Source organism: Condylostylus longicornis, unplaced genomic scaffold (genome assembly GCF_029603195.1).
Source record: "Condylostylus longicornis isolate FDR11 unplaced genomic scaffold, ASM2960319v2 ptg000018l, whole genome shotgun sequence".
In the NCBI taxonomy this organism is placed as follows: Eukaryota; Metazoa; Arthropoda; class Insecta; order Diptera; family Dolichopodidae; genus Condylostylus; species Condylostylus longicornis.
Genome location: NW_026577987.1, coordinates 4,734,783 through 4,755,558, shown reverse-complemented (window position 1 = coordinate 4,755,558; position 20,776 = coordinate 4,734,783).

Genomic DNA, 20,776 nt, shown 5'->3' with positions numbered 1-20,776 from the left:
TTTCCTCATATGCAAATATTGAATAATCGACTTTATTGTTAAGCTTTTGTATGCACTTTCAACATTACAAATTTTTATAGCCCCCTAAATATATCTAATATAAAATTTGCAACAACAGCAGTATTATATAACAGAAAATGTATTCATACAAACAATCAATTGCTCTAGATCTGTCACAAGACTGAGTGCCATATACTGACAGTTATAATGTACCTACATATACCAGTACATATTAGATTCAATAAAAGTATGCACACAATTCTTATTATTATCGTGCAATAAAATTGAGTTAATATTGCAGACATAAAATATGTTGCCGCGAGAGAAAAATTGTAATATTATTGGAATTTTTATTTTTTTTTTTTACTTTTATATTAGAAAATTAAGTAAAAAACATTAATTTTCAATTGATTTCAATTTCATTGGATTAAATTTATTACCATCCTAAAAATATTTTCGCCTAAGTCTTAGCAGTTATATTTTTTGTTTACGTGTACACCGCATGTGCATAATAATGTGTGTATGTATGTTTTTTCGATTTTAATTTTTGACTAAATTATTTTAGGTCTTTATGAATATTTAAGGAATTTGAACAAGTTTAAATTGAATGATAAAATTTATTGTGGGGAAAATATAAAATATGACATTTAAATGACCTTGAGTTCATTGAGTTCAAAAGTACGCTAATTTAAAAAATAAGCATACTTTCGTTATGTGTTAAATAAAATAGAAATTTAATAAAGAAATTCTCCTTTTGTTGAGTTTTTTAAAAAGTAAATATTTATAGGTTCTTTTTTTAACTATTTATAAGATTTATACGATAGATTGGAAGTTATTATATTTCAAAGCAATGGCAAAACCAAGCAACAAAATAATAATATAAAAAACCACAGAAAAATTGCACCGAAATTTCTATTTAAAATAATTAAAAAAATCCTTGAAAATTAACTGGGGATTTTCGATATTGTATGCATATATTTGCCTTCTATTTTAAACCTCTATATTGTTCCATTAATTTAAAATTTATTAAATTGATTAAATCCAATCACAATATACTTTAGTATTTTTATTTATGAGTGGAGCGAAAATATCTCGTTTTAAACCTTTAATAATTTGACAGTATTAGAGCATAAAGTAATATAGTTTCCTCTTATTTCTGATTAATATATACGATTTTGATTTTGAAAGAGTAATTCTAGGCTGTTGCTATGGAGATTTTTCAACAATAACTCTTATAAAAAGGTAGTGGTTGAAAACTAAATTTTTTCGGAATATTCGAAATTTTAATTAAATCAGAGAAAATAATTTAGATTTCTATAATTTTGAAATTTTTAGAATCGCTTCCCAAGTGCAGAATTTTAAACAATTGAACTCTTATTACTAACACGAAATGTAAAATTCTGTTGCTGTTCAACGATTCCGTAATAAAACAACGAACAACTTATAAGCTTACACATTAATGTTAAATATCCTATAGAAGTAAAAAAATTGAAACTGCAAACATTTAATCGAAATCTATATGTCAACTTCAATTCCTTTAACTAGTATAAAGTGCCAAAAAATAATTTTATGAGGCGGACATTATTCATTTGCTGTTAAAAGATATGGTAAAAGTAAAACTAGCTTAAAAAGATAAAAAAAAGCAAAAAAACAAATTAACAATTTTCTTTTTTGAAAATAAGAAAAAAAATGAACTCATTACAACTTTTGTGCCTTATATTCAAATATCAATTAAAATAGACATTGGGGGCTGCAAAATAATTTCCTGATTCTTGTTTTCTTATTATTGCCTTTTCAAATTAGACTGCATTTTTTTCAAACGAGATTTATTTTTCTGTAACACTTGCATTTTCATACGTTCATTATAAGATAATCAAAATAATTTGAATGCAAAAATTAAATTTGAAAATAAAATCGCATAATAAAGCGATTAAAAACATTTTGTTTCCGTATACAGTTTATAAAGTATGTAACCAATTTTATATAAATACTATATTGAAGTTGTTATCTTTTTAATTCAATGGAATTCAATTAATTTAATTGAATAATATTAATTTTTTTATTTCTCAAATTACAATTTTATCTTCATCAAAATACCGTCACAAAATCATCATCAATTGGATTGACGTAAAAAAATTGCAATTAATTAGAAATTCGTGAGAAAACGCTAGAATTCATTTCGTATACAAATTTTTCACATATTCAGTAAATTATAATTATAATTCTATGTACTTGATATAGAATTAATCAAGTATAATTTTATAAAATCTTATATGAGAGCATAAAACAATCAGAAAGTAAATATAAATACTTAAGTGCTTGGTGGATTTGGCTCCGACACACATTTATATATTTGATTAACCTCAATACAATTTTAAATCCTTTATATGAATAACAAAAATTTCCAATGATTTTAATTCTTTAAAATTCAATTCAAATATTTTGAAATTTTCGAGAGGTCGGTATAAGTAAGTAAAATGATAATTTTAATTTCTTTACCCCTTGCACTATATTCAAAAAAAAAAATAAATAAAAAATCATGCATACATTATTAATGCATTGCATTGTAAATTTATAAAATGGCAAATAAAGTATGCAGATCTATGCTTAATAGATAACGAATAATCAGTGCAATATAATAAGAGTTCATATTTTGATATAGAAGTTGAATGCTTGAATAGAAGAAAAAAAATTATTAAATAGAATTAATTTTTTAGGTCTTGCATTTTTCTATACGAGTACATTAATAATTATTATTTCGAAAAAAGAAAAACGTAGGTGGACTGATTTTAGCTACCCGCTTTCAATTATTATGAATTTTCTTCTGGGCTTTGGCTTTTCAATATTTTTATTATTCTTTTTTTTATTCTATTTTTTCTGTTTTAATACTTTATTATGGTTGTAACTTTTGAATAGCCTCAATTGATTATTTTGATATGAAAAGAACTCAAGGTTATGACATGTAATTGCATAAATCTATATAGTAACTGATGGCGATCATACATACATTCATAAAATAATTTTGAGTTATGTGTTTAAATTGCATTAAAATATTATTGAATATGTTTTTATGGAAAAAATTATGACTTTATGCCAAGAGATTTAATAAATTTTTAAAACAGTGCAACTTCAATAAAATAAATTTTTTATTTAGTCAAAATTATTTTCTAACCACATGAATTGTTAACGTTTCAGTAGTTATAAACAATAAAGACTGAATAAGCAAGGTAATTGCTATTTTCGTAGTTACCTTGCTTCGTAAGTGTCAATTTTCCACTCTACTCTTGTACAGCGAACACTGAATATTATATTTCCTTTTAATAAATTGGATGAAAACCTTGTCCTCGCAATTTTTTCTCGCGTTAGATATCCTCGTCATAGTGAATCTGTATCTGTCACATAGCTTACAGAGTGATTACATAATGATATTGGAACCGTGACAAGAGTTACAACTGGGCACTGTCTGGTTTGCGAACACTCCAATGGGATTGAACGCCTCGCTACCGATCTCTATAGAAGCTGCCGTGACGAGGAATAGAATAAGGAAACGATCGCTAATTTTCTGTGCACATGCACAGCATTGGCACGAAGAAGGCGAAGGAACTTTGGGTCGCATTTCTTTTAGTGGTTTACGGACCTGACGAATGTAAATGCCAGGGACCTACACCGGTTTATTATAAGGACTCAGACTTGTTCACGTGAGGGTGGTGATATACGGGGTTACTTAGCTTTAGTGTACCCTCGAATAGCTGCCTTAACCTAGCAGGTTTTCTAATTAAAATTCAATGTATTTGGTAAATAAAACTAGAATGAAAAAGAAAAATATTTTTGAGCTTTAAATAAAATTTATGATTTTCCGAGATTTTACTGTAGCTGTTCTTGTTTTTTTTTTTGTTTTTTAATTTTGAGTTTAGCGTTATAATTTGCATTCTATTGCATTAAAAATCAAGATTAAATAATAAATTTTCATATCTCAATTTAACATATTACATACACATGTGTGTCTATACAAACTTATAGCCACATAAGAAGTCGTGAATGTATCGAATCAAAAAAAAAATTGAACAATTTCTCGAAATTAAAGATATACGATATAGAAAAAGACTTTGCAACTTGATGAATAAAACTTATTTTTGTAGTGCACTATTTAATAAAATTAAGGTTACCTAAGATAATAAGTTTCATTGTATTCAAAACCTTACTGATGCTATACTTACTGACGGGAAATATTAAAACAGTTCAGTAAAAGATATAGCTATATAAAAGTTTTCTTAAGGAAAATTTGTAAATTTGAATAGCAGTTCCGCCTGTCAGGCCTTAAAAAAACACCATATAGCCAATACCTATCACATTATATAAATTCATATAGATTTCTTTGCACGGTACATAACCATAAACATATTTGATGTCTGTAAAAATGTTTCTAGGCACATTTGTATAATATTTAAGAATTCTGATTGTTGCTTAGTTTCGTTTAATAAATTTTGTGATAAATTGTGTGTTAGAATGTAATAATAGGTGTTAAAATTTATTGTGAATATGTTAAAAAGTGTGTAACTCAGGGGCTAAACATTTGAAATTTACTTTGTTTTCCTCTGTATAATTTGCATTGTAACATTGTGCACACACTTACATGGTATACATTTATGTATGTAATATCTTTTTTAAAATTTTTTTATTCTTGTTACTAAAAATGTAACACTTTATTTATTCTAATTTTATAAATTTACATTTTTTGCTACATTAAATTTTATTCTTCTTATTTTTTCTGAATATATTTAAAACATGTAGTAATTAATCAAATATTATACAGATTTAGATACTGTATGACAGGTATTTTAAGTTACACCTACAAAAAATGATATTGAGAAGGAGTTTTTTTGAAAGTGTTACATTAGTCATTAAATACATGTTAAATTTTGAAATTATTGAATGCAGGAGGGAAGAGTTTCAATTGATTTTTAAATCAAGTTTTCAAAATTGACACTTTTTTTTTTGTTGGAATCGAAAAACTATAGTTTCTGTAGGAAACAACATTAAATATTTTAACATATTAATGATTTTTTTATTTTCATTAAGTTAATTGAATAGACATAATGTATGGCCATTCTACACTTTGAATTGTTTCAAAAAACTCAGTTGAATGATTTATAAATTCACATGAATTTTTAACCTAATATTGCCCAAAAATTGAGGACCAATTTTGTGTTAATGTATGTAAAACTCATATAAAGAGTGATTTTATAAGTAAAATAGTATTATACATATATAGAAAATCAAATGGTTGAAAGTATTTTTCAGTAGAAGCTACCAAAGTTCATAAATTATCGAAATATAAGTATTTTAAGAAGCTTTAGGTGATTTTAGCAAAATTTATATTCTTGGTCACCTTTTTTATGATGTTTAGGTTATTAGGTTTTAGGAAGCACTCAAACGGGGCTCGAAGCTAAACTGTTGCCTAATTTTGGGTTTAACATACTTTCGAAATGGCAAGTATTATAAGTTTTACAAAATCATACTTTTTTCATTAGTTCTATTAATTCTAACTTAATGTGATTCACAGAAAAATTGGCACTTATCATGTTATGCATAATATTAATCAGACAATTATTTCAAAAAAGGGTTTTCAAGACTTAGATTTTAAACTTTATTTAAAATAGTAATTAATTCCATATTTAAAATGTTAAAGGGAAATATGCTGTTTTGCAATCCGTGAGTTTGATCAACTATACGTTTTTCCTTCTTATTTTTCCCGTTAAAATTTTTGTTACTTTTGGAGAATACACGAGTTTCCTAAATTTATTGAGCTTTATTTTATTATGTTTTACAGCTCTCTTCTTCGTCCCCAAAACAACTTTTTCACAAAATGGAAATTTCTTCGATACAACAAAAATATTTTCCCAATAATATTCTTGAATGTTACAATATTCTAAGTGAAACAAATTTTATTCTGGAGAAAAACTACACAAATGACATTGACGTCATTGCATTGATTAAAATTTATTCATCCACCTGCAATATTTTAAAATATAAATTTTAAATTATATGCATAATCTAAAAGCAATACCTACCTATACAAAATGAATAACAAAAGAAGAAGAAATTGACTGCGCTAAAAAAACATAAGGTCGTTACAAAACTGATTCAGCATAGTAGATACGGTAAGTGTAACTATTCATAAATCTTTTTTCATCACTGCAGTAAGAATTTTCATAGTGATTTCATTTCCAGACATTTTCAAAAGGAAAACTTATTTATTTTTCTATTTCTACTTCTGTTTCTACAAATCTTTTTTTTGTACTTTTGAAAACATTTTTAGTACACATAAATCATTTGCTTATTTATTTATTCATGATATCATGCAAAGTCTGTAGCCCTTTTTCTCTTTATAGTTTAGTTTACTTGTTTTATTTCAGTCTACCTGTTCAATGTTATTAATTCTTGTTATAATGTGCATCTCAGTATCGATAGATTCAAGGTTAGTTTCAGTCTACAAGAGAAAAGAAGATTTTTTCTTTTTCTTTTTAATTTTTTTTATATTTCCCTGCTTTATTTTTTTTGTTGTAATTTTTAATGTTGCAAAGAAATCAAAATAATTTTCCACATCAATTTTCCACCACTGTTAACGAATTGGTTCAAAACTATGCAATAAAAAAATAAAAACGAAGAAAAATGTTGAAGAATTTTAATATTTCACCTGAAATTTTTATTCAAGAAAAGCAAATCGTGATGAAATCACGTGTAGAATTGAAAAAAAAAAAAACAAAAAAAGCAAAATCTCAGTTGAATTTAAAATCAAATTCGACATGCAAAAATCGAAAATTTTTCAAAAAGCATGAACAAATATAAGTACAGAAGATTTCTTATAGTTTTTACACGTACCAAATGACTAAGATTGCCATACCGTTTTCAAATATAACTTAAATGTGGAAATTGTTTTTGGAAAAAATTAAAGTTTTACGGTACTTTTGAAAAATTAATTTTTGTAGTTCGGGGGACAATTTAAATGTTGTTAACCCAAAACAAGAGCGGAACGGCAAAACCAATTGAATAGCATTTTGCATATATTGTCATATACACATGAAAATCGATAATGTCTAGAAAAAGCGCCAGCAGCAAAAGAAGGAATTTGACGTATTCCAACGCCGGCGGTAGCTACGGTTAATTTTAGGCGTTCTCATTTAAATATGTGTATTCTTCAGGGTGTTTCACATAAGGTAGCAAATAATTTCAGATCTCGATCAATTTCCAGCAAAATCCTTGATCGATTTCCAGCAAAAAATTGTATATAGAATATATACAATTTTTTGCATTTTAACAATTTTTGCATTTTTTAACAATTGCTACTGGTTCGAATTTTGTTAATTTATTATTTCTCATATATTAAGACTGAAATTGTTTTGTTAATTTCTTCAAGGTAGTTTAATAAACATGTTATAGCTAAGCTAAGAAAATAACAATGTGTGCTTTTTAAGTTTAATTAACTTTAAACTCTATACAAAATTTTTTAAATTCGGCATAATATGGCATGGTATTTTGCCTGATCTGGTGCAATTCACTCGTGCAAATATTCCAACACCGGAAGAGACTTAGAACATTTATTTATGAAATGAAACAAAACTCACGAAACGAAAATTATACAAACATATTTAGTAATATCAAAATTTTGTCTGTTTCATACAAAAGAATTCGATAACAAGCTTACGTTAGACTCAATTATGGTTTACAGTCATTACTTTACTATGATAATAATTTGGAGTATGTTTTCCTTTAAATTTGTTATACCACAGTAATTGGGTTTATTTTCAAAAAGTCATATTGGATATCAACCGTATTTCGAATATATTCGAAATTGATGAAGAATTTTTAAATTTTGATATAGGGTGCCTTATGTAAATTTCCAATAAAATCGACTCCGTGTAATTGTTTTTAATATTTTTAAAAATATTTTCTAAATTTTGTCTAATTAAAAACTCTTGAACATGCTTGTTTTGATTACCTTCTGGCTAAAGGTGGAAAAATAACACAAACATTCATTATTTTAAAATTTTCTGTAATTTGTCAACCCGAATTGTACAACAACGTTAAGTAAATAGAAAAAACTTCAAAACAAAAAACACATCTGCAATTTTTATATTATAATGCAATTCTTGCAATACCAGTGGAATAGGAATCTGTACATAAAATAAAACTAAAAAAAAAATATAAAATATTTCAAGGTAATAAACTTGAAATTTAAATCTTTAATAAGTAAGAATGTTATATAATTCAATATAAATATATTTGTACATTAACGAACTTACATAAATTTTAGAAAATGTTGGGTACCAATGAGTACAGAAAATTAATATGAGCAAGCTTCAAAAATTTGTTGTATTCAATATTTTTAAATGCAAACACAAAACAAATCAAAGTTGAATCTGATTATAATTTTTCGAGTTTTCAGAAGGCAAAAGGAAATTGCATTCATTTAAGATTTTTCATTTTTATTTTTATTATTTATTTTCTTCAAATAAAATTTATAAAATTTGCTAATAACATTAAATAAAATTATTAAGAGTTTAAAAAATTGTATTTCGAAGCATCTGTCACCATAATATGCTGGAGTTTAATATTGTGTTGTGTTTTAAAGAAGATTAGATCAAAAATTATTAGTATCAGTGTCAGCAAAAATAAGCATATGTAGGAACGTGTTAAATTTTACACTTTAGGGATAATTTGCAAATTTAACTGTAATGACATTTTCCTCTTAATACGATTTATTGGGAATGGAATTTGATTATTTTTCATTACATAAAACTATTTTTGTTTTCGTTGTTGGATTCCAAATAATTATTATTAAACTTCTGTGTACTAAGCGTAAAAAATTGAATGCGACGTTAAATGTTGTATTCAATGTAAAAAAAAATATTTTATTCACAATCAATTCGTGAATTAAAAATTTAAGCGATCTTAAGAATTTAAGCGAAATCCTGAATTATAAAATATTTTTTGTCTATTATTTTTGGTGTTATTTATCGCCCTTATTGTAACAAAACCGTAAAAATTAAGCGACATACTCGTATGTACATAGTTATTTTTTGGAAATTTAAAGAACTTGGGTTTTCAATTTCTAGCATTATATAAAAAACGATTCCTTGACGTTACGAACTGTAGGTTATTTTTTTCTTAAGATAAAAAATATTGTATATTTTCTTTCGAGCTCTTAAATTTTAACTAAAATCTTTTTTATGAAAAACTTATATGTATTAATTTAAATCGGCAAAAAAAACGAATTTGCGACTTTGGCGAAAATTGTCTATTTCAAGTTCCATTATAATACGCAGGAGTCGTACTGTTTTCATTAATTGAAATTTTCAAATAAATAAGTTTTCGTAAAACAACCACAAAAAGGTAAATTTTTCTATTTAGCGAGCAATTCATTTAGATTGTTTTTTTGCTTTAAAGTTCTCCTTATATTGTGATTATTCCATCGCATCGTAAAATGTGAGACTTTTGATAATTATCACGAATTGTTAAACTTTAAAATTTAAAGCTTCGAAAATAAACAAGAATAACTAAATTCATTTGCAACTCCACAATTTTTTTATTACTCTGTAAAAATCTTGTTGCCTCTCAGATATGACTTTCAATTCGCTATAAATTTTGCTAAGAATATACTTATATTATGAACTTATTGTGTTAATGGAATAATTTACATAACAGATGTCAAAATAATGTTAGAGTTCGAGTCAGTTTATTTTATGAACTTATGGGACTCAGAATTTTTTGTTTTGTAACAACTGAATTAAGAAACTACTATTTCGATATTTTAATTTCAAATGAAGATGAACGCACTTAATGCAATGTAATCGTAAACGCTGATATTTATGTAACTGGAAAATAACATTTCTTGTTAGATTGTGTGTGTTTTTCTCTTTGATGATTTTTCTCTAAAATGTTACAAGTAGAGAATACTAAATTCAAAAAAAAATTAAATACATCAGGTAAGAAAGGTAAGTAGTTTTCAATTTTGTATTTATTTGGACACGTAGGAAAACTTTATTTTACTTTTTTTTGTTATTTTTAAAAATTATGGAAATCGGCAATGCAATATTGCATTTAAATAGAAAAGAAAATATTATTGAAAATTATCAATTAAAGTGGAAAATTTTGTAGAAATAATTTACATTTTGCATGATTAATGGTTAAAGTCAAAAATACAGGTGAATTGAATTTATTTTGCTATTATTATGTTTTTAGAATTTTCAATATTCTTTTTGGTATTAAATTCAAGATTGAATTGAAATAAATAGAAGACAGGTGGAATTTTTATGCGAATTTTTTTCAATATGAACAGGTATTTTTTGTTCCACCCAATTTGTTTTCTGTTTTTACTTTTTTTTATTATTAAGAAAATTAGAATTTTCAATTTATTTATTTATTTTTAACGGATTTATTTTTAAAATGTACATTATTTAAATAGAAATGAGCATAGTTCGCGCACAGTATTTTATAAAAGTTTTTGCACACTTAAAATAGTTTGGAAAAAAATCGGATGTGGTCAACATATAACCGACCGCAACGTGTATTGTTAAGTAAGTAAAAATGTTAAAGAATATTATAAAAATGTCTGTTAAATATTCTTCCCAATTTCTACGAAATTTGTAAGCTTAAAGTTAACATACCTAGAAAAATGTAAATTTGGCTCTAAGCAGAATTTCGCTTTGTGCTACCCGAATTCCCTGAAATGCTCGCCAGTTAGTTTCGGTAACAACCAGAACTCAAATATCAAATTTCAAGAAATCTCATCAATTCGTTCCCTAGATATGGTGACAAATATAAAATTGGCCCGCAGTTTTCGGGCCCTGATCTTTCCAAAAAATTTATATGTTCATTGTTTTAATACGAGGAATTCATATATTAAATTTCAATGAAATCGGTTGATTATTTCTCTTTATATACGCAAAAATGTATATTTGGCCCGTAGTAAACGTCCAGCTGCTGACGCCTGATTTCTTACATATAAAATTTCATCAAAATCGGTTCAGCCGAACTTGAGATACACACGTCCACACACAGACCGACAGGTTGCTAAGAATAGAAACTTTCTAAATGAAAGTTTAGAATCCCAATTACTCTATTTTCAAATTTTAAATTAGTTTAAAGCAAACCGAGTTGAAGGAGCGAACATAATATGAGCAGGCAACCAATATGCTGGATAATAGCATTTTGTACTTTTAAGTGAAAAAAAGGGTTTAATACCTTCCTTTTTGGTTAAATTGCTATTAGCAAAAATTACTGAAAATTCTAGCCTACGAAAAATATGCATAAATTTTCGCGTACAAACACTTTGTTCCTATATAATTTTTGCAGTAAATCCATAGTTTCCTTTATTACTGTATCTAAAATATTTTGCTGTTACTATCGTCATTAATAATTTGAAAAGGATTTCGTTATAGTTTGTTCAAATTATATTTATTAAAATAGTATTTAAATAGTACCGTTTCAGGTTGGATTCAGAAAATCAAAAAACAAAAAGAAATATATGTATATGAGAAGATTTTATAATTTAAAAAATTTTGAACGTGATATGATTAAATTATTTTTACCGTTGCGATAAATTTCATTTTAAATTAGGTTATTTTATTTTGTATGCACGTACAATTAAACGGAGGTTATTAATTTTCAATCTACGTATGTACATAGGTAAACAAATTTTAATATAGAGAAATGAAAGGCCAGCTAACATAGTTTAGGCAAAGTTTATTCTTCATTCAAAATTTAGTTTTTGGTTAAGTTTGATGAACTATAAGGATTAAGAAAGAGTAATATTAGTAACTCGTCAAAAAAACTTATTTTCCGAGAGCTGATTATGATGCCCTATATCACACAAATGATTTAAATAAGTTTGACATTTTAACTTGAACATTTTTGATGTACATTTGATACTTGAATAATTCCTTAAAAAATAAGCCATTAAGTTCCGGGGGCAACCATATATCAATTCAAGATTAAACTCAAATATTCAATTTCAAGAAATTTCATCAATTAGTTACATAAATATAATAAAACATGTGAAATCGGCATTTAGTTCGGTTTCTGAGAAGTGCTCTTTATCCGAATTTATATATTAAATTTCAAGGAAATTGGTTGAACATTTTTCTTTATATGCGCAAAAATGTAAAATCACAAAATAGTTCAGTTTCCGAGGCCTGCAGATATATCCCAAAAGTTGACAAATCCGTAACATTGCCGAAATAACATTGTTTTTTTGCGCCTCCCTATCTCCTTTATTTTATGCAATGTGGTGAGTAATAATAAACAGTTTAAATTTGAAGTGAAACTGTTCAAGTTCTGTCTAATACGTCGAAGGCGAATGAAAATAAATAGGAAAGCTTTTCATTCCAGATATTAGGTCAATTATGAAGCAGAGGACTGTCGACCTCTTGAAACTTAAAAAGTTGCCTAACCGGAACCTATACAAAAAAAACACCCATGTAAATGTCGTAAAAAATGTTCAATTTGTTAAAAAGGTAAAAATATGGCAATATTGAAAAAATTCTGTTTTTTACTATCATTATTAAAACAAATATAGTTAGGATGTAAAAGTAAAGAAGTTATGAAAAAGGAATTGTACAAAACTTAATTAATTTCAATTCATTTCCTTGCCAATTTGCTAATATAAAGTTAAACCATGAATGAACAGTAAAATATGCCAACTTGTAAATCCCATTAATCAATGGCATTTGGTTACAACTGCAAAATATGTTGACTTAATAGCGCTATAGTCTACTGTAAAACTTTATGGAATTTACATAAATTTTAATGAACTTTAATTTTTAAAACAAGGTAATAAATATTTTACAACTGAACCAGGCGGGCTTCTAAATCTTATAACAACCAATAAAACTAAAACAATTAGATGTTTTTTTCTGTTTAGAAAAATTCAATTTTCTAATATTTTTTCTACATTAATTATATTTTTAAAAAGAAAAAAATTTTATTTTGTTTCATATTTATTTTAATATTTCAAGAATTTTAATTAAAACTTAATAGCATTCTAAAGAGAAAAATGTAGTAGATCAAATATAAGTTTTATAACATAGCACATTTTCATTTAAAATTTTAAGTCTATAAGTTGAACCAGTTTATGTTTTAATAATAAAAATATATTTATCGTTGTAATAATTTTGTACAGTTTGAGCAGAAGTTCTAAATTAATAATAATTCTTGAAAAGTTTATGCTTATATAAAACAAATTGGTTAAATTAAAGCATATACTTTTGGACAAGAATAAGATTCCTATAAAATCCTTGCCTATAAATGTTTGGTAAAACTTATAGAAAATTGGGAAAGAAAAATTATATTTTATAAGTCTTACCAGTTAGTAAAAGAGGGGGGAGGAGAATATGGAGAAAGAACTTTTTTTTTGTTAAGATATTGACATATACAACCATAAGTCGTTAAAACTTGAGACTCATCCAAATTGCCATATAAGAAAAAAATTATTCCAAAATTTAGTTAGCAAAATCTATTAAGAATGAGAGAAAACACCTTGTAAAGCAGAAGGCTGATATGTAGTTTTTCACTTTTCCATACGAAGCAATGTGGAAGTTTTATAAACAGAAGATTAAATTAAGAGACCTTAGACAAATGAAACTAATAGGCATATTTTTTCGAACAATTTTTAAAAATATGCAAAAAATAGCATTGTGTCTATACTTACGTATACTAAAAAGCAAAAATCTACTTAAACAAAATTTTACAAAGTTTAAGAAAAAGGAAGTACTCTAATTGCCCTCCAGTATTTTATATTATTGCATATACATAACAAATTTTTGCCCTACATCAAAGTCATCATAAAAAAATTTATTTCATATGTACATATGTACATGTAAATGCACAAATACAAAATGATCTAATCGTAAACGAATATTTATGTGCTCTGATTTTCCAATGTATTATGTAAAGGAAATTTTTCTAAATATGTCAAAAATATTCAATTAATTTTTATAATTTTTATATTTTATTAGTTCATATTTTATTTTTCTTATACATACATATATATTTATTATTATGCTTAACAGTGTATTTTAAATTAAAAATTATGTAAAGCCTTTAGGTTATACAAGAGTTCTTCTTCTTATGAACATTTTGGAAAATAATAATTGTACATCCTTACATTTTATTAAAGTTTTTTTTATACTAAAAAAAAATTTACAATAAATTCTTGCATTTTCTATAGTTTACGGACGTTGGTTGGCGTTGTTGATTCGACAAATCATTAGTACTTCAATTGTTTCCATTGTGCCCTACCAACACTTCGTAACTATATTAAATGTCATATTTCTAAACCACCCATTTCTATTAAGAAATCGATTTAAGTCCCTGATGTTAACTTAACACAGCTCATCCAGCCACTCCAAAAGTTCCCGTACTACTCTGTTTATCTTAAGGATATCCTTCTTGTCCAATAGCTGCAATATGATGGATTGAACTCTGGAAATTTTTATTTGTCGTTACATTTTGGTGACCCAGAAAAGTGTGACAATCAAACACTCTTAACAGCTCATAACAGAATTCGCACAACAGTTACAAGAGTAGATTCATAGTCGTCTGCCTTCAATATTGCAAAAACTTCCGCCTGAAAGCAACTTATTTGTGGTAACCGTTCAGTTCTTGTGTGCCTTCGCAGTGGACTTATGGCTTCCTGGTTATTTTAACAAGAAGACCATTTTGTGTTCTTATTTTATTAAAACACAATATTTTATTTAATGTTATAATGTTCTTTATTATTATTACATTTCACTTATTTTAATTATTAATTTATTTATAATTATTATTTTTATTCACAACCTATTTTTTAATGTTCAAGTTAAAACACTTATAGCTTACCCCTTCTCATACATCACAGGAATAGTACATTTTTATTATTTTCTTTCACACTAACATTTCTTAATTTAATAACCATTTATGTATTGTTTCTACGAGTATAATGCAATGTAAATTATTAAGAAAATTGGTGAGAATCAGCTTACAAAATAAAATAGAATTGTATTTTTATTTCCTCTAATGCTTGCGAAAATTTATTTTATTGAAGAAATTTTTAGATCTAACATTTAGACGAAAACGTTCCGATCGAAAAAAGTACTGCGATTGCCAGAATATATTTTACTCTGAAAGTTAAACATGACGAAATTGAAATAAGATTCGAATTTGAAATAAAATTTAGAATTCCGAAATTCAAGTTATTCTCATCATGCATTTTTCAGTCTAATTTTCGGATATTGAGCAATATATTATTTCAAGTGCATTATATTAAGAATTCATGAAACCTAATTAATTACTAAAAACAATATTAGTATACATTGCTAAAAAATATTGAAAATCACTTTACGAAATAGTTTTCTTCCTCATTAAAACAAACACAATAATACAGATTTCTGGGTTTCTATTTAAAAATAAATTTCATTTCTTGCATGGAATTTTAAGGAATATTTTAATAATGTGCGTATATAATGCACATCCTGTACTTTATTAGAATAATTTTAATATTCTGTTAAAATAATAATAAAATCCTGTTTGCTGAAAGCTCAAAATGGTGTTTAATTGTTTAATTATCACAAAATATGAATTGTAAAAATTTAAACAATTTGGTCTTACAAATTTAATTATTGTATGCAATATTTTTTTTATCACAACAAGTACAAACGTAATGTTATTAATTTTAGTAATAACGAGAAAAAAAATAGAGTTGACCTTGTCAACTCTGTGATACCCGTACGAATTTGTTATCCTATGTGCGAATAACTAATGTGCCATAACTAACTATGGGGCAGACTATGACTTTAAGTTGCCGTATTACCATATTTATGCAAAATTTCAGTACTATGTGTTATTCAAAATACTGGTTGTGCCAAACTACTATTGATGTTGTATGGCAGCTACCAGAAAGAGCCAAGAAATTTTAGCGAATTTTATCAAGCACATCGGTCCTTCTAATATACTCACTTGTGTGAAATCTCAATATCACAGCTTTTATAGTTTCTGAGATATAGTCAAATAACTTTTGAAGCTGTATGGCAGGTACCAGAAGTACAAGTAATTTCAACGACTTTTATGGGGCATATTGGCCCTACTAATATATTCGTTTGTGTGAAATTTCAATACCATAACTTTTATAGTTTCTGAGATATAGCCAAATAAATTTTGAAGTTGTATGACAGCTACCCGAACCGGTACCCCGATCATGTCCAATTTAAATAGGGTTCTGGCACTTACTACAATAAATCATTTGTGAAAATTTGGTGAACTTAGCTCAATTAGTTTTTGAGTTATCGTTCGGACGGACGGACGGACAGACAAAGCTAAATCAACTCAGAATTTGACGCTGATCAAAAACATACACTTGAGTCTATATCTAACACCGTTATTTCTTAGCGTTACAAACGGTAAGGCAAATTTAGTATACCCTTCGAACATACGTTCGTACGGGTATAATAAAAATGAGCAAAAATATTACAATTATTTAGTATGTTCATCAACATAAAGGTATTGTTATTCAAACAAAGTTCAAAGTTCAAATTTCAAACAATGAAATAGTAACGTATTGTGGGTTCGACTTTATTCCAAAAGTTTTGCAAATTCATATTTATATACAAAAATATTGTGCTAACAATCATAACCCATCCTCGTGACATGGAAAATGCAATAAAGTATTCTTTACAAAGCTTTACAAAAAGTTTATCACACACTCACAAACAAGTTGAAAATTTTACGACTAAAGTCTGATATTCATACACAGTAATATAAACCGGAAAAATTAATTTGTAATTATGAAACTAAAACTAACAGATTTGCAAAATTTTATTAAATACTTCGGGAAAATCTTATTTCTTTATCATCTCTGCATAAAAAAATTTTCACCAATCTTACCAAAATATAGAACCTTAAAACTTAAATATTCTATTTAAGTATTATAAAAATAAAAATATTCAAATTTTTAATAGAATATTGAACGTCCAGGAAATTTTAAAAAAATTCAATTATAATTTCTCGATATACTTAACGATATACTTAATATCCAAAAGGGTATCGCCTGGTTTAATATCTGTTTCACTAATTGAGTACAGCCGACATTCCATACTGCAAAGAATTTCTTAATTTTACTTAATATCTAAGATCAACGTGTATTTAAAACATAAGATCACGTAAATTTTTTCCTAAACCTAAGTTGTCTGAAGCTGTTTATAGTGTGATATAAAAAAATTTTACAAACATACTATTAAAAATAAGAGAAAAAAAAAAAAACCTTTCTATAAAAATAAATTGACTTAGGCTCCAGTTACTTTAAAGAACTGGCGCTTCGACATTGTGTAAAGTTCGAACAATCTCTAAAAATAATTTATTAGACATTACTAATAAAGTAGAATTGAAGATCCATCCACTTTTCAAAATGGAGAATAATAGAAAACTAAAAATTCGACCTTACGCCATAGTACAATCGTTTCATTTTTTTCAACAAAATCTTAATTCTTCTAAAACTTAAATCGCATAAGCGAAATTTTAGTTCGGTTTTGATTAGAATATAAAACTTTAAGAAATAATTAGGGATTCCTGCCACCTACTCTAAAATTTAGTAATAGATTAAATACTGACAACACCACTTTCAATGTTGTATGAACAACTTACTTACTACGAGTATGATAAGTTAAACGGAAACAGATAATTAAGCGATTTTTAAATCATTAATTTTAATATTCAGAATTTTAAGAGTGCTCTAGTCCCTAAATTAAATTGAAGTGATTTTGAAGAGCTACTTTTGCAAAATTAATGAGTTTGAATTTTACTCCATCGGACTTTAAGAGGACCATATAATGTTGAAATCACAAGCTGTAACTATAACCAGAGCTAAAATATTTGACATCAAAAAAAACTGCACATACATATTTTATTGGTTTGGTAGCATACAATTGGAATGAATGTGGGTGCATACATTTTTGTTTCTTTAAAAATACTGCAGTTATCCTTAAATTATTCATTTTATTGTTATCTCTCTTGCAAAAAAAAAAAAAAGAAAATGAAAATATTTCTTTAAATTTTTAAATTATACTAGTTAAGAATTTTTTTTATTACTTATGTATTATTTCTTTTTTACAATTTTGTATTATATGTAAAATGAAAACAGAGTAGTACGAGTAGATAAATAGAAGTATGTAGATATATTATGGAATATATTATACAATTGCTGAACATGATCATTCCAATTTTCGATTTATAATGGATCTGTTTTTCATTATTGCTTCAAAATTATATACCTTAAGTTAGTTTGAATGTTTCACCCCACTTTTGACTGTACTATGAACAAGTAAAAAAGAGGAAAAGGGCGTTTTAATAATAATATCTTTTTGGAAGCAAAACTATTATATATAAGGTACCTATACTAGCTAAGATATATTGTTAATGGTATTTTATAACTAACAGATTTATGAATTTATGTAATGGTATACACTTAAATTGCCCTTAAGGTGAGCAATTTTCTGTAATAATTTTTACCTCTGATTGTGATTACAAATTTTTTCTTTTTTTTTTAATTCTGTTTTTTGTTGCACTTATTATTTTTGTTGGCAGCTCCTTATAGTTTTGTACATTCTAGTACAAAAAAGAAATAAAATCCAATTTTTTTTATAATCTTTTGATTAGAATGTTCTGACAATGAAAGCTTCTGGCTGAAAATAGAAAACTAAAAAACAGAAATTCTTGAAATGCGATTTATTTTTGTTTAAATTTCTGAAGAAGAGGCAAAAAAAAATTTTTTTTCACATACATAAGTAGAGTTTGAATTTGTATTTATTGCATTTATAATTAAACCTACCTTACAAGTATGTATGTATCTATATATACAGTCATACATTTTTAAAAATCTGGTGGCGTAAATCCAAGTACTTATTGGGCAGCTTCTAGGTATCTAGTCTAAATGTTGGTATGTAAAAATTTATATTCAAAAAAACATATTTACATTTATTTAAAAAAAAATAATGTAAAAATATTTTACAGTAATTGGTTTTAGTAGGTCTCTTAACTTTCTTGGCAAAATCAAAAACTGCAAATTGTAGAAAACTGTATCAGTAAATGAAAACTACTGTAAGGACTTCACAAATTAAAGCACATAGCAAAGAGTTCACGTCTTGCGTAAGTTTTGTATTCCCATCACACAATAAAACTCACCTTCGGTCACACAATATAAATTTAAATTTAATTTAAAAACACACATAGAATTTAATATGGACCATGAAACTTCGAAACAATAAATAAAGCATCTGTCACATTTTAACACTGAATTTTTATAAGGCAGATACAAAAAAAAAAGAAATTGATAAACAGGCGTCTAATTATTACAGGTTTCATAAGTATTATATACGTTTCTTATCGGTTGCCAATCTTTTATGTGTTCCCCCAAGAAAAAGAAATGTTCAATATTAATTTTAAGTGATGGTCTCAAAACTATAAAAAAAAATATTAAAATTCTAACACCATCATTCATATATCATTTATCAAACAATATGTTAGTAAAGGTGTATAAAATAATAAAAATTATTATAAAAGGTGCTAAGAGAATTGAAAATAATCTGCAAGTATACTAAAAGAACCCTTCATAATTCTTTTCGTTTTATTTTTCACATTTCAACACATTCTAATAATTATATTTTGATGATATGGTCAAGAGACGTGATTGTCTTAAAGGTCCATTCGCATCATAATTATATTTTTAAAAGAAAAATATAATGTGAAAAATAAAATGAATATCCTATTAAAAAATGATAGGGGCGTTAAAATTCCTGCCAGGAATATAATTCTCTTCTTGAAATTATTGAAAAATAAAAAGGTTCTAGCAAATTAAAAATAAAAGCTAGATAATCAATTTTATATTGCTTTTATATTGAAACAAAAGGCGATTCATTAACGAGAAACGGAAGTCTATTAAAAAATTATCAAAATAAGGACTCAATATGAAAGGATATATTTTAAATATATGGACATATATGTATGTATTGTGTAAATGCATATAGATGACTACACAAGGAAACAATATAAATGACATTGAATTTTAATACCTGAGAAAATTTTTATTATGATTTTATACTTTCCATGTTTTTATTTTTTTGGTATCACAGCAGGACATTACAGTTTCTGTTTTCATACTTGGTACCCTATATAAAATTTTTTAGAACATTTTTGTATGTAATTATTTTTCAAATAAAAAAAATAAAAAATATAAAAAAAAACAACTGCTTTTTATTAAAAATAATCTGATAATTATGACGTGCCTTCAAATTTAAGACTAAAATATTAGTTCGAAATTAAAATTCCGTAGAAAATTTTTGATTTGAAATAATAATAGTGAACTTTTAAAATGTGCTTATCATAAAAATTTACTTTGAGTTAAATGAGTAGAACCAAGACTAATTCTGATATTTACTTCCTGTTGAACAAGCTTTTTAAGTACATACACGTTTTCTCCTCTATTTTACCGTGACCACAAAATTGTACAAAATCACTTAATGAATTGACCGAAAACAAATTATAATTTTAATGTAAATTTAGTATAACAGATATGAACAAATTCTAATTTAATACTTCTAGTAAAATTTTTATTATGCTTCCAATTCCGAACATATAAGCTATGTTAAACACCATCATAATAAATTTCGATTTACAATACCTCGTATTTTAGATTTGCTGTACCTGATCTGTGGTTTTTTTCTCAATTTTCGTTACTTTCAAAATTTTCTTC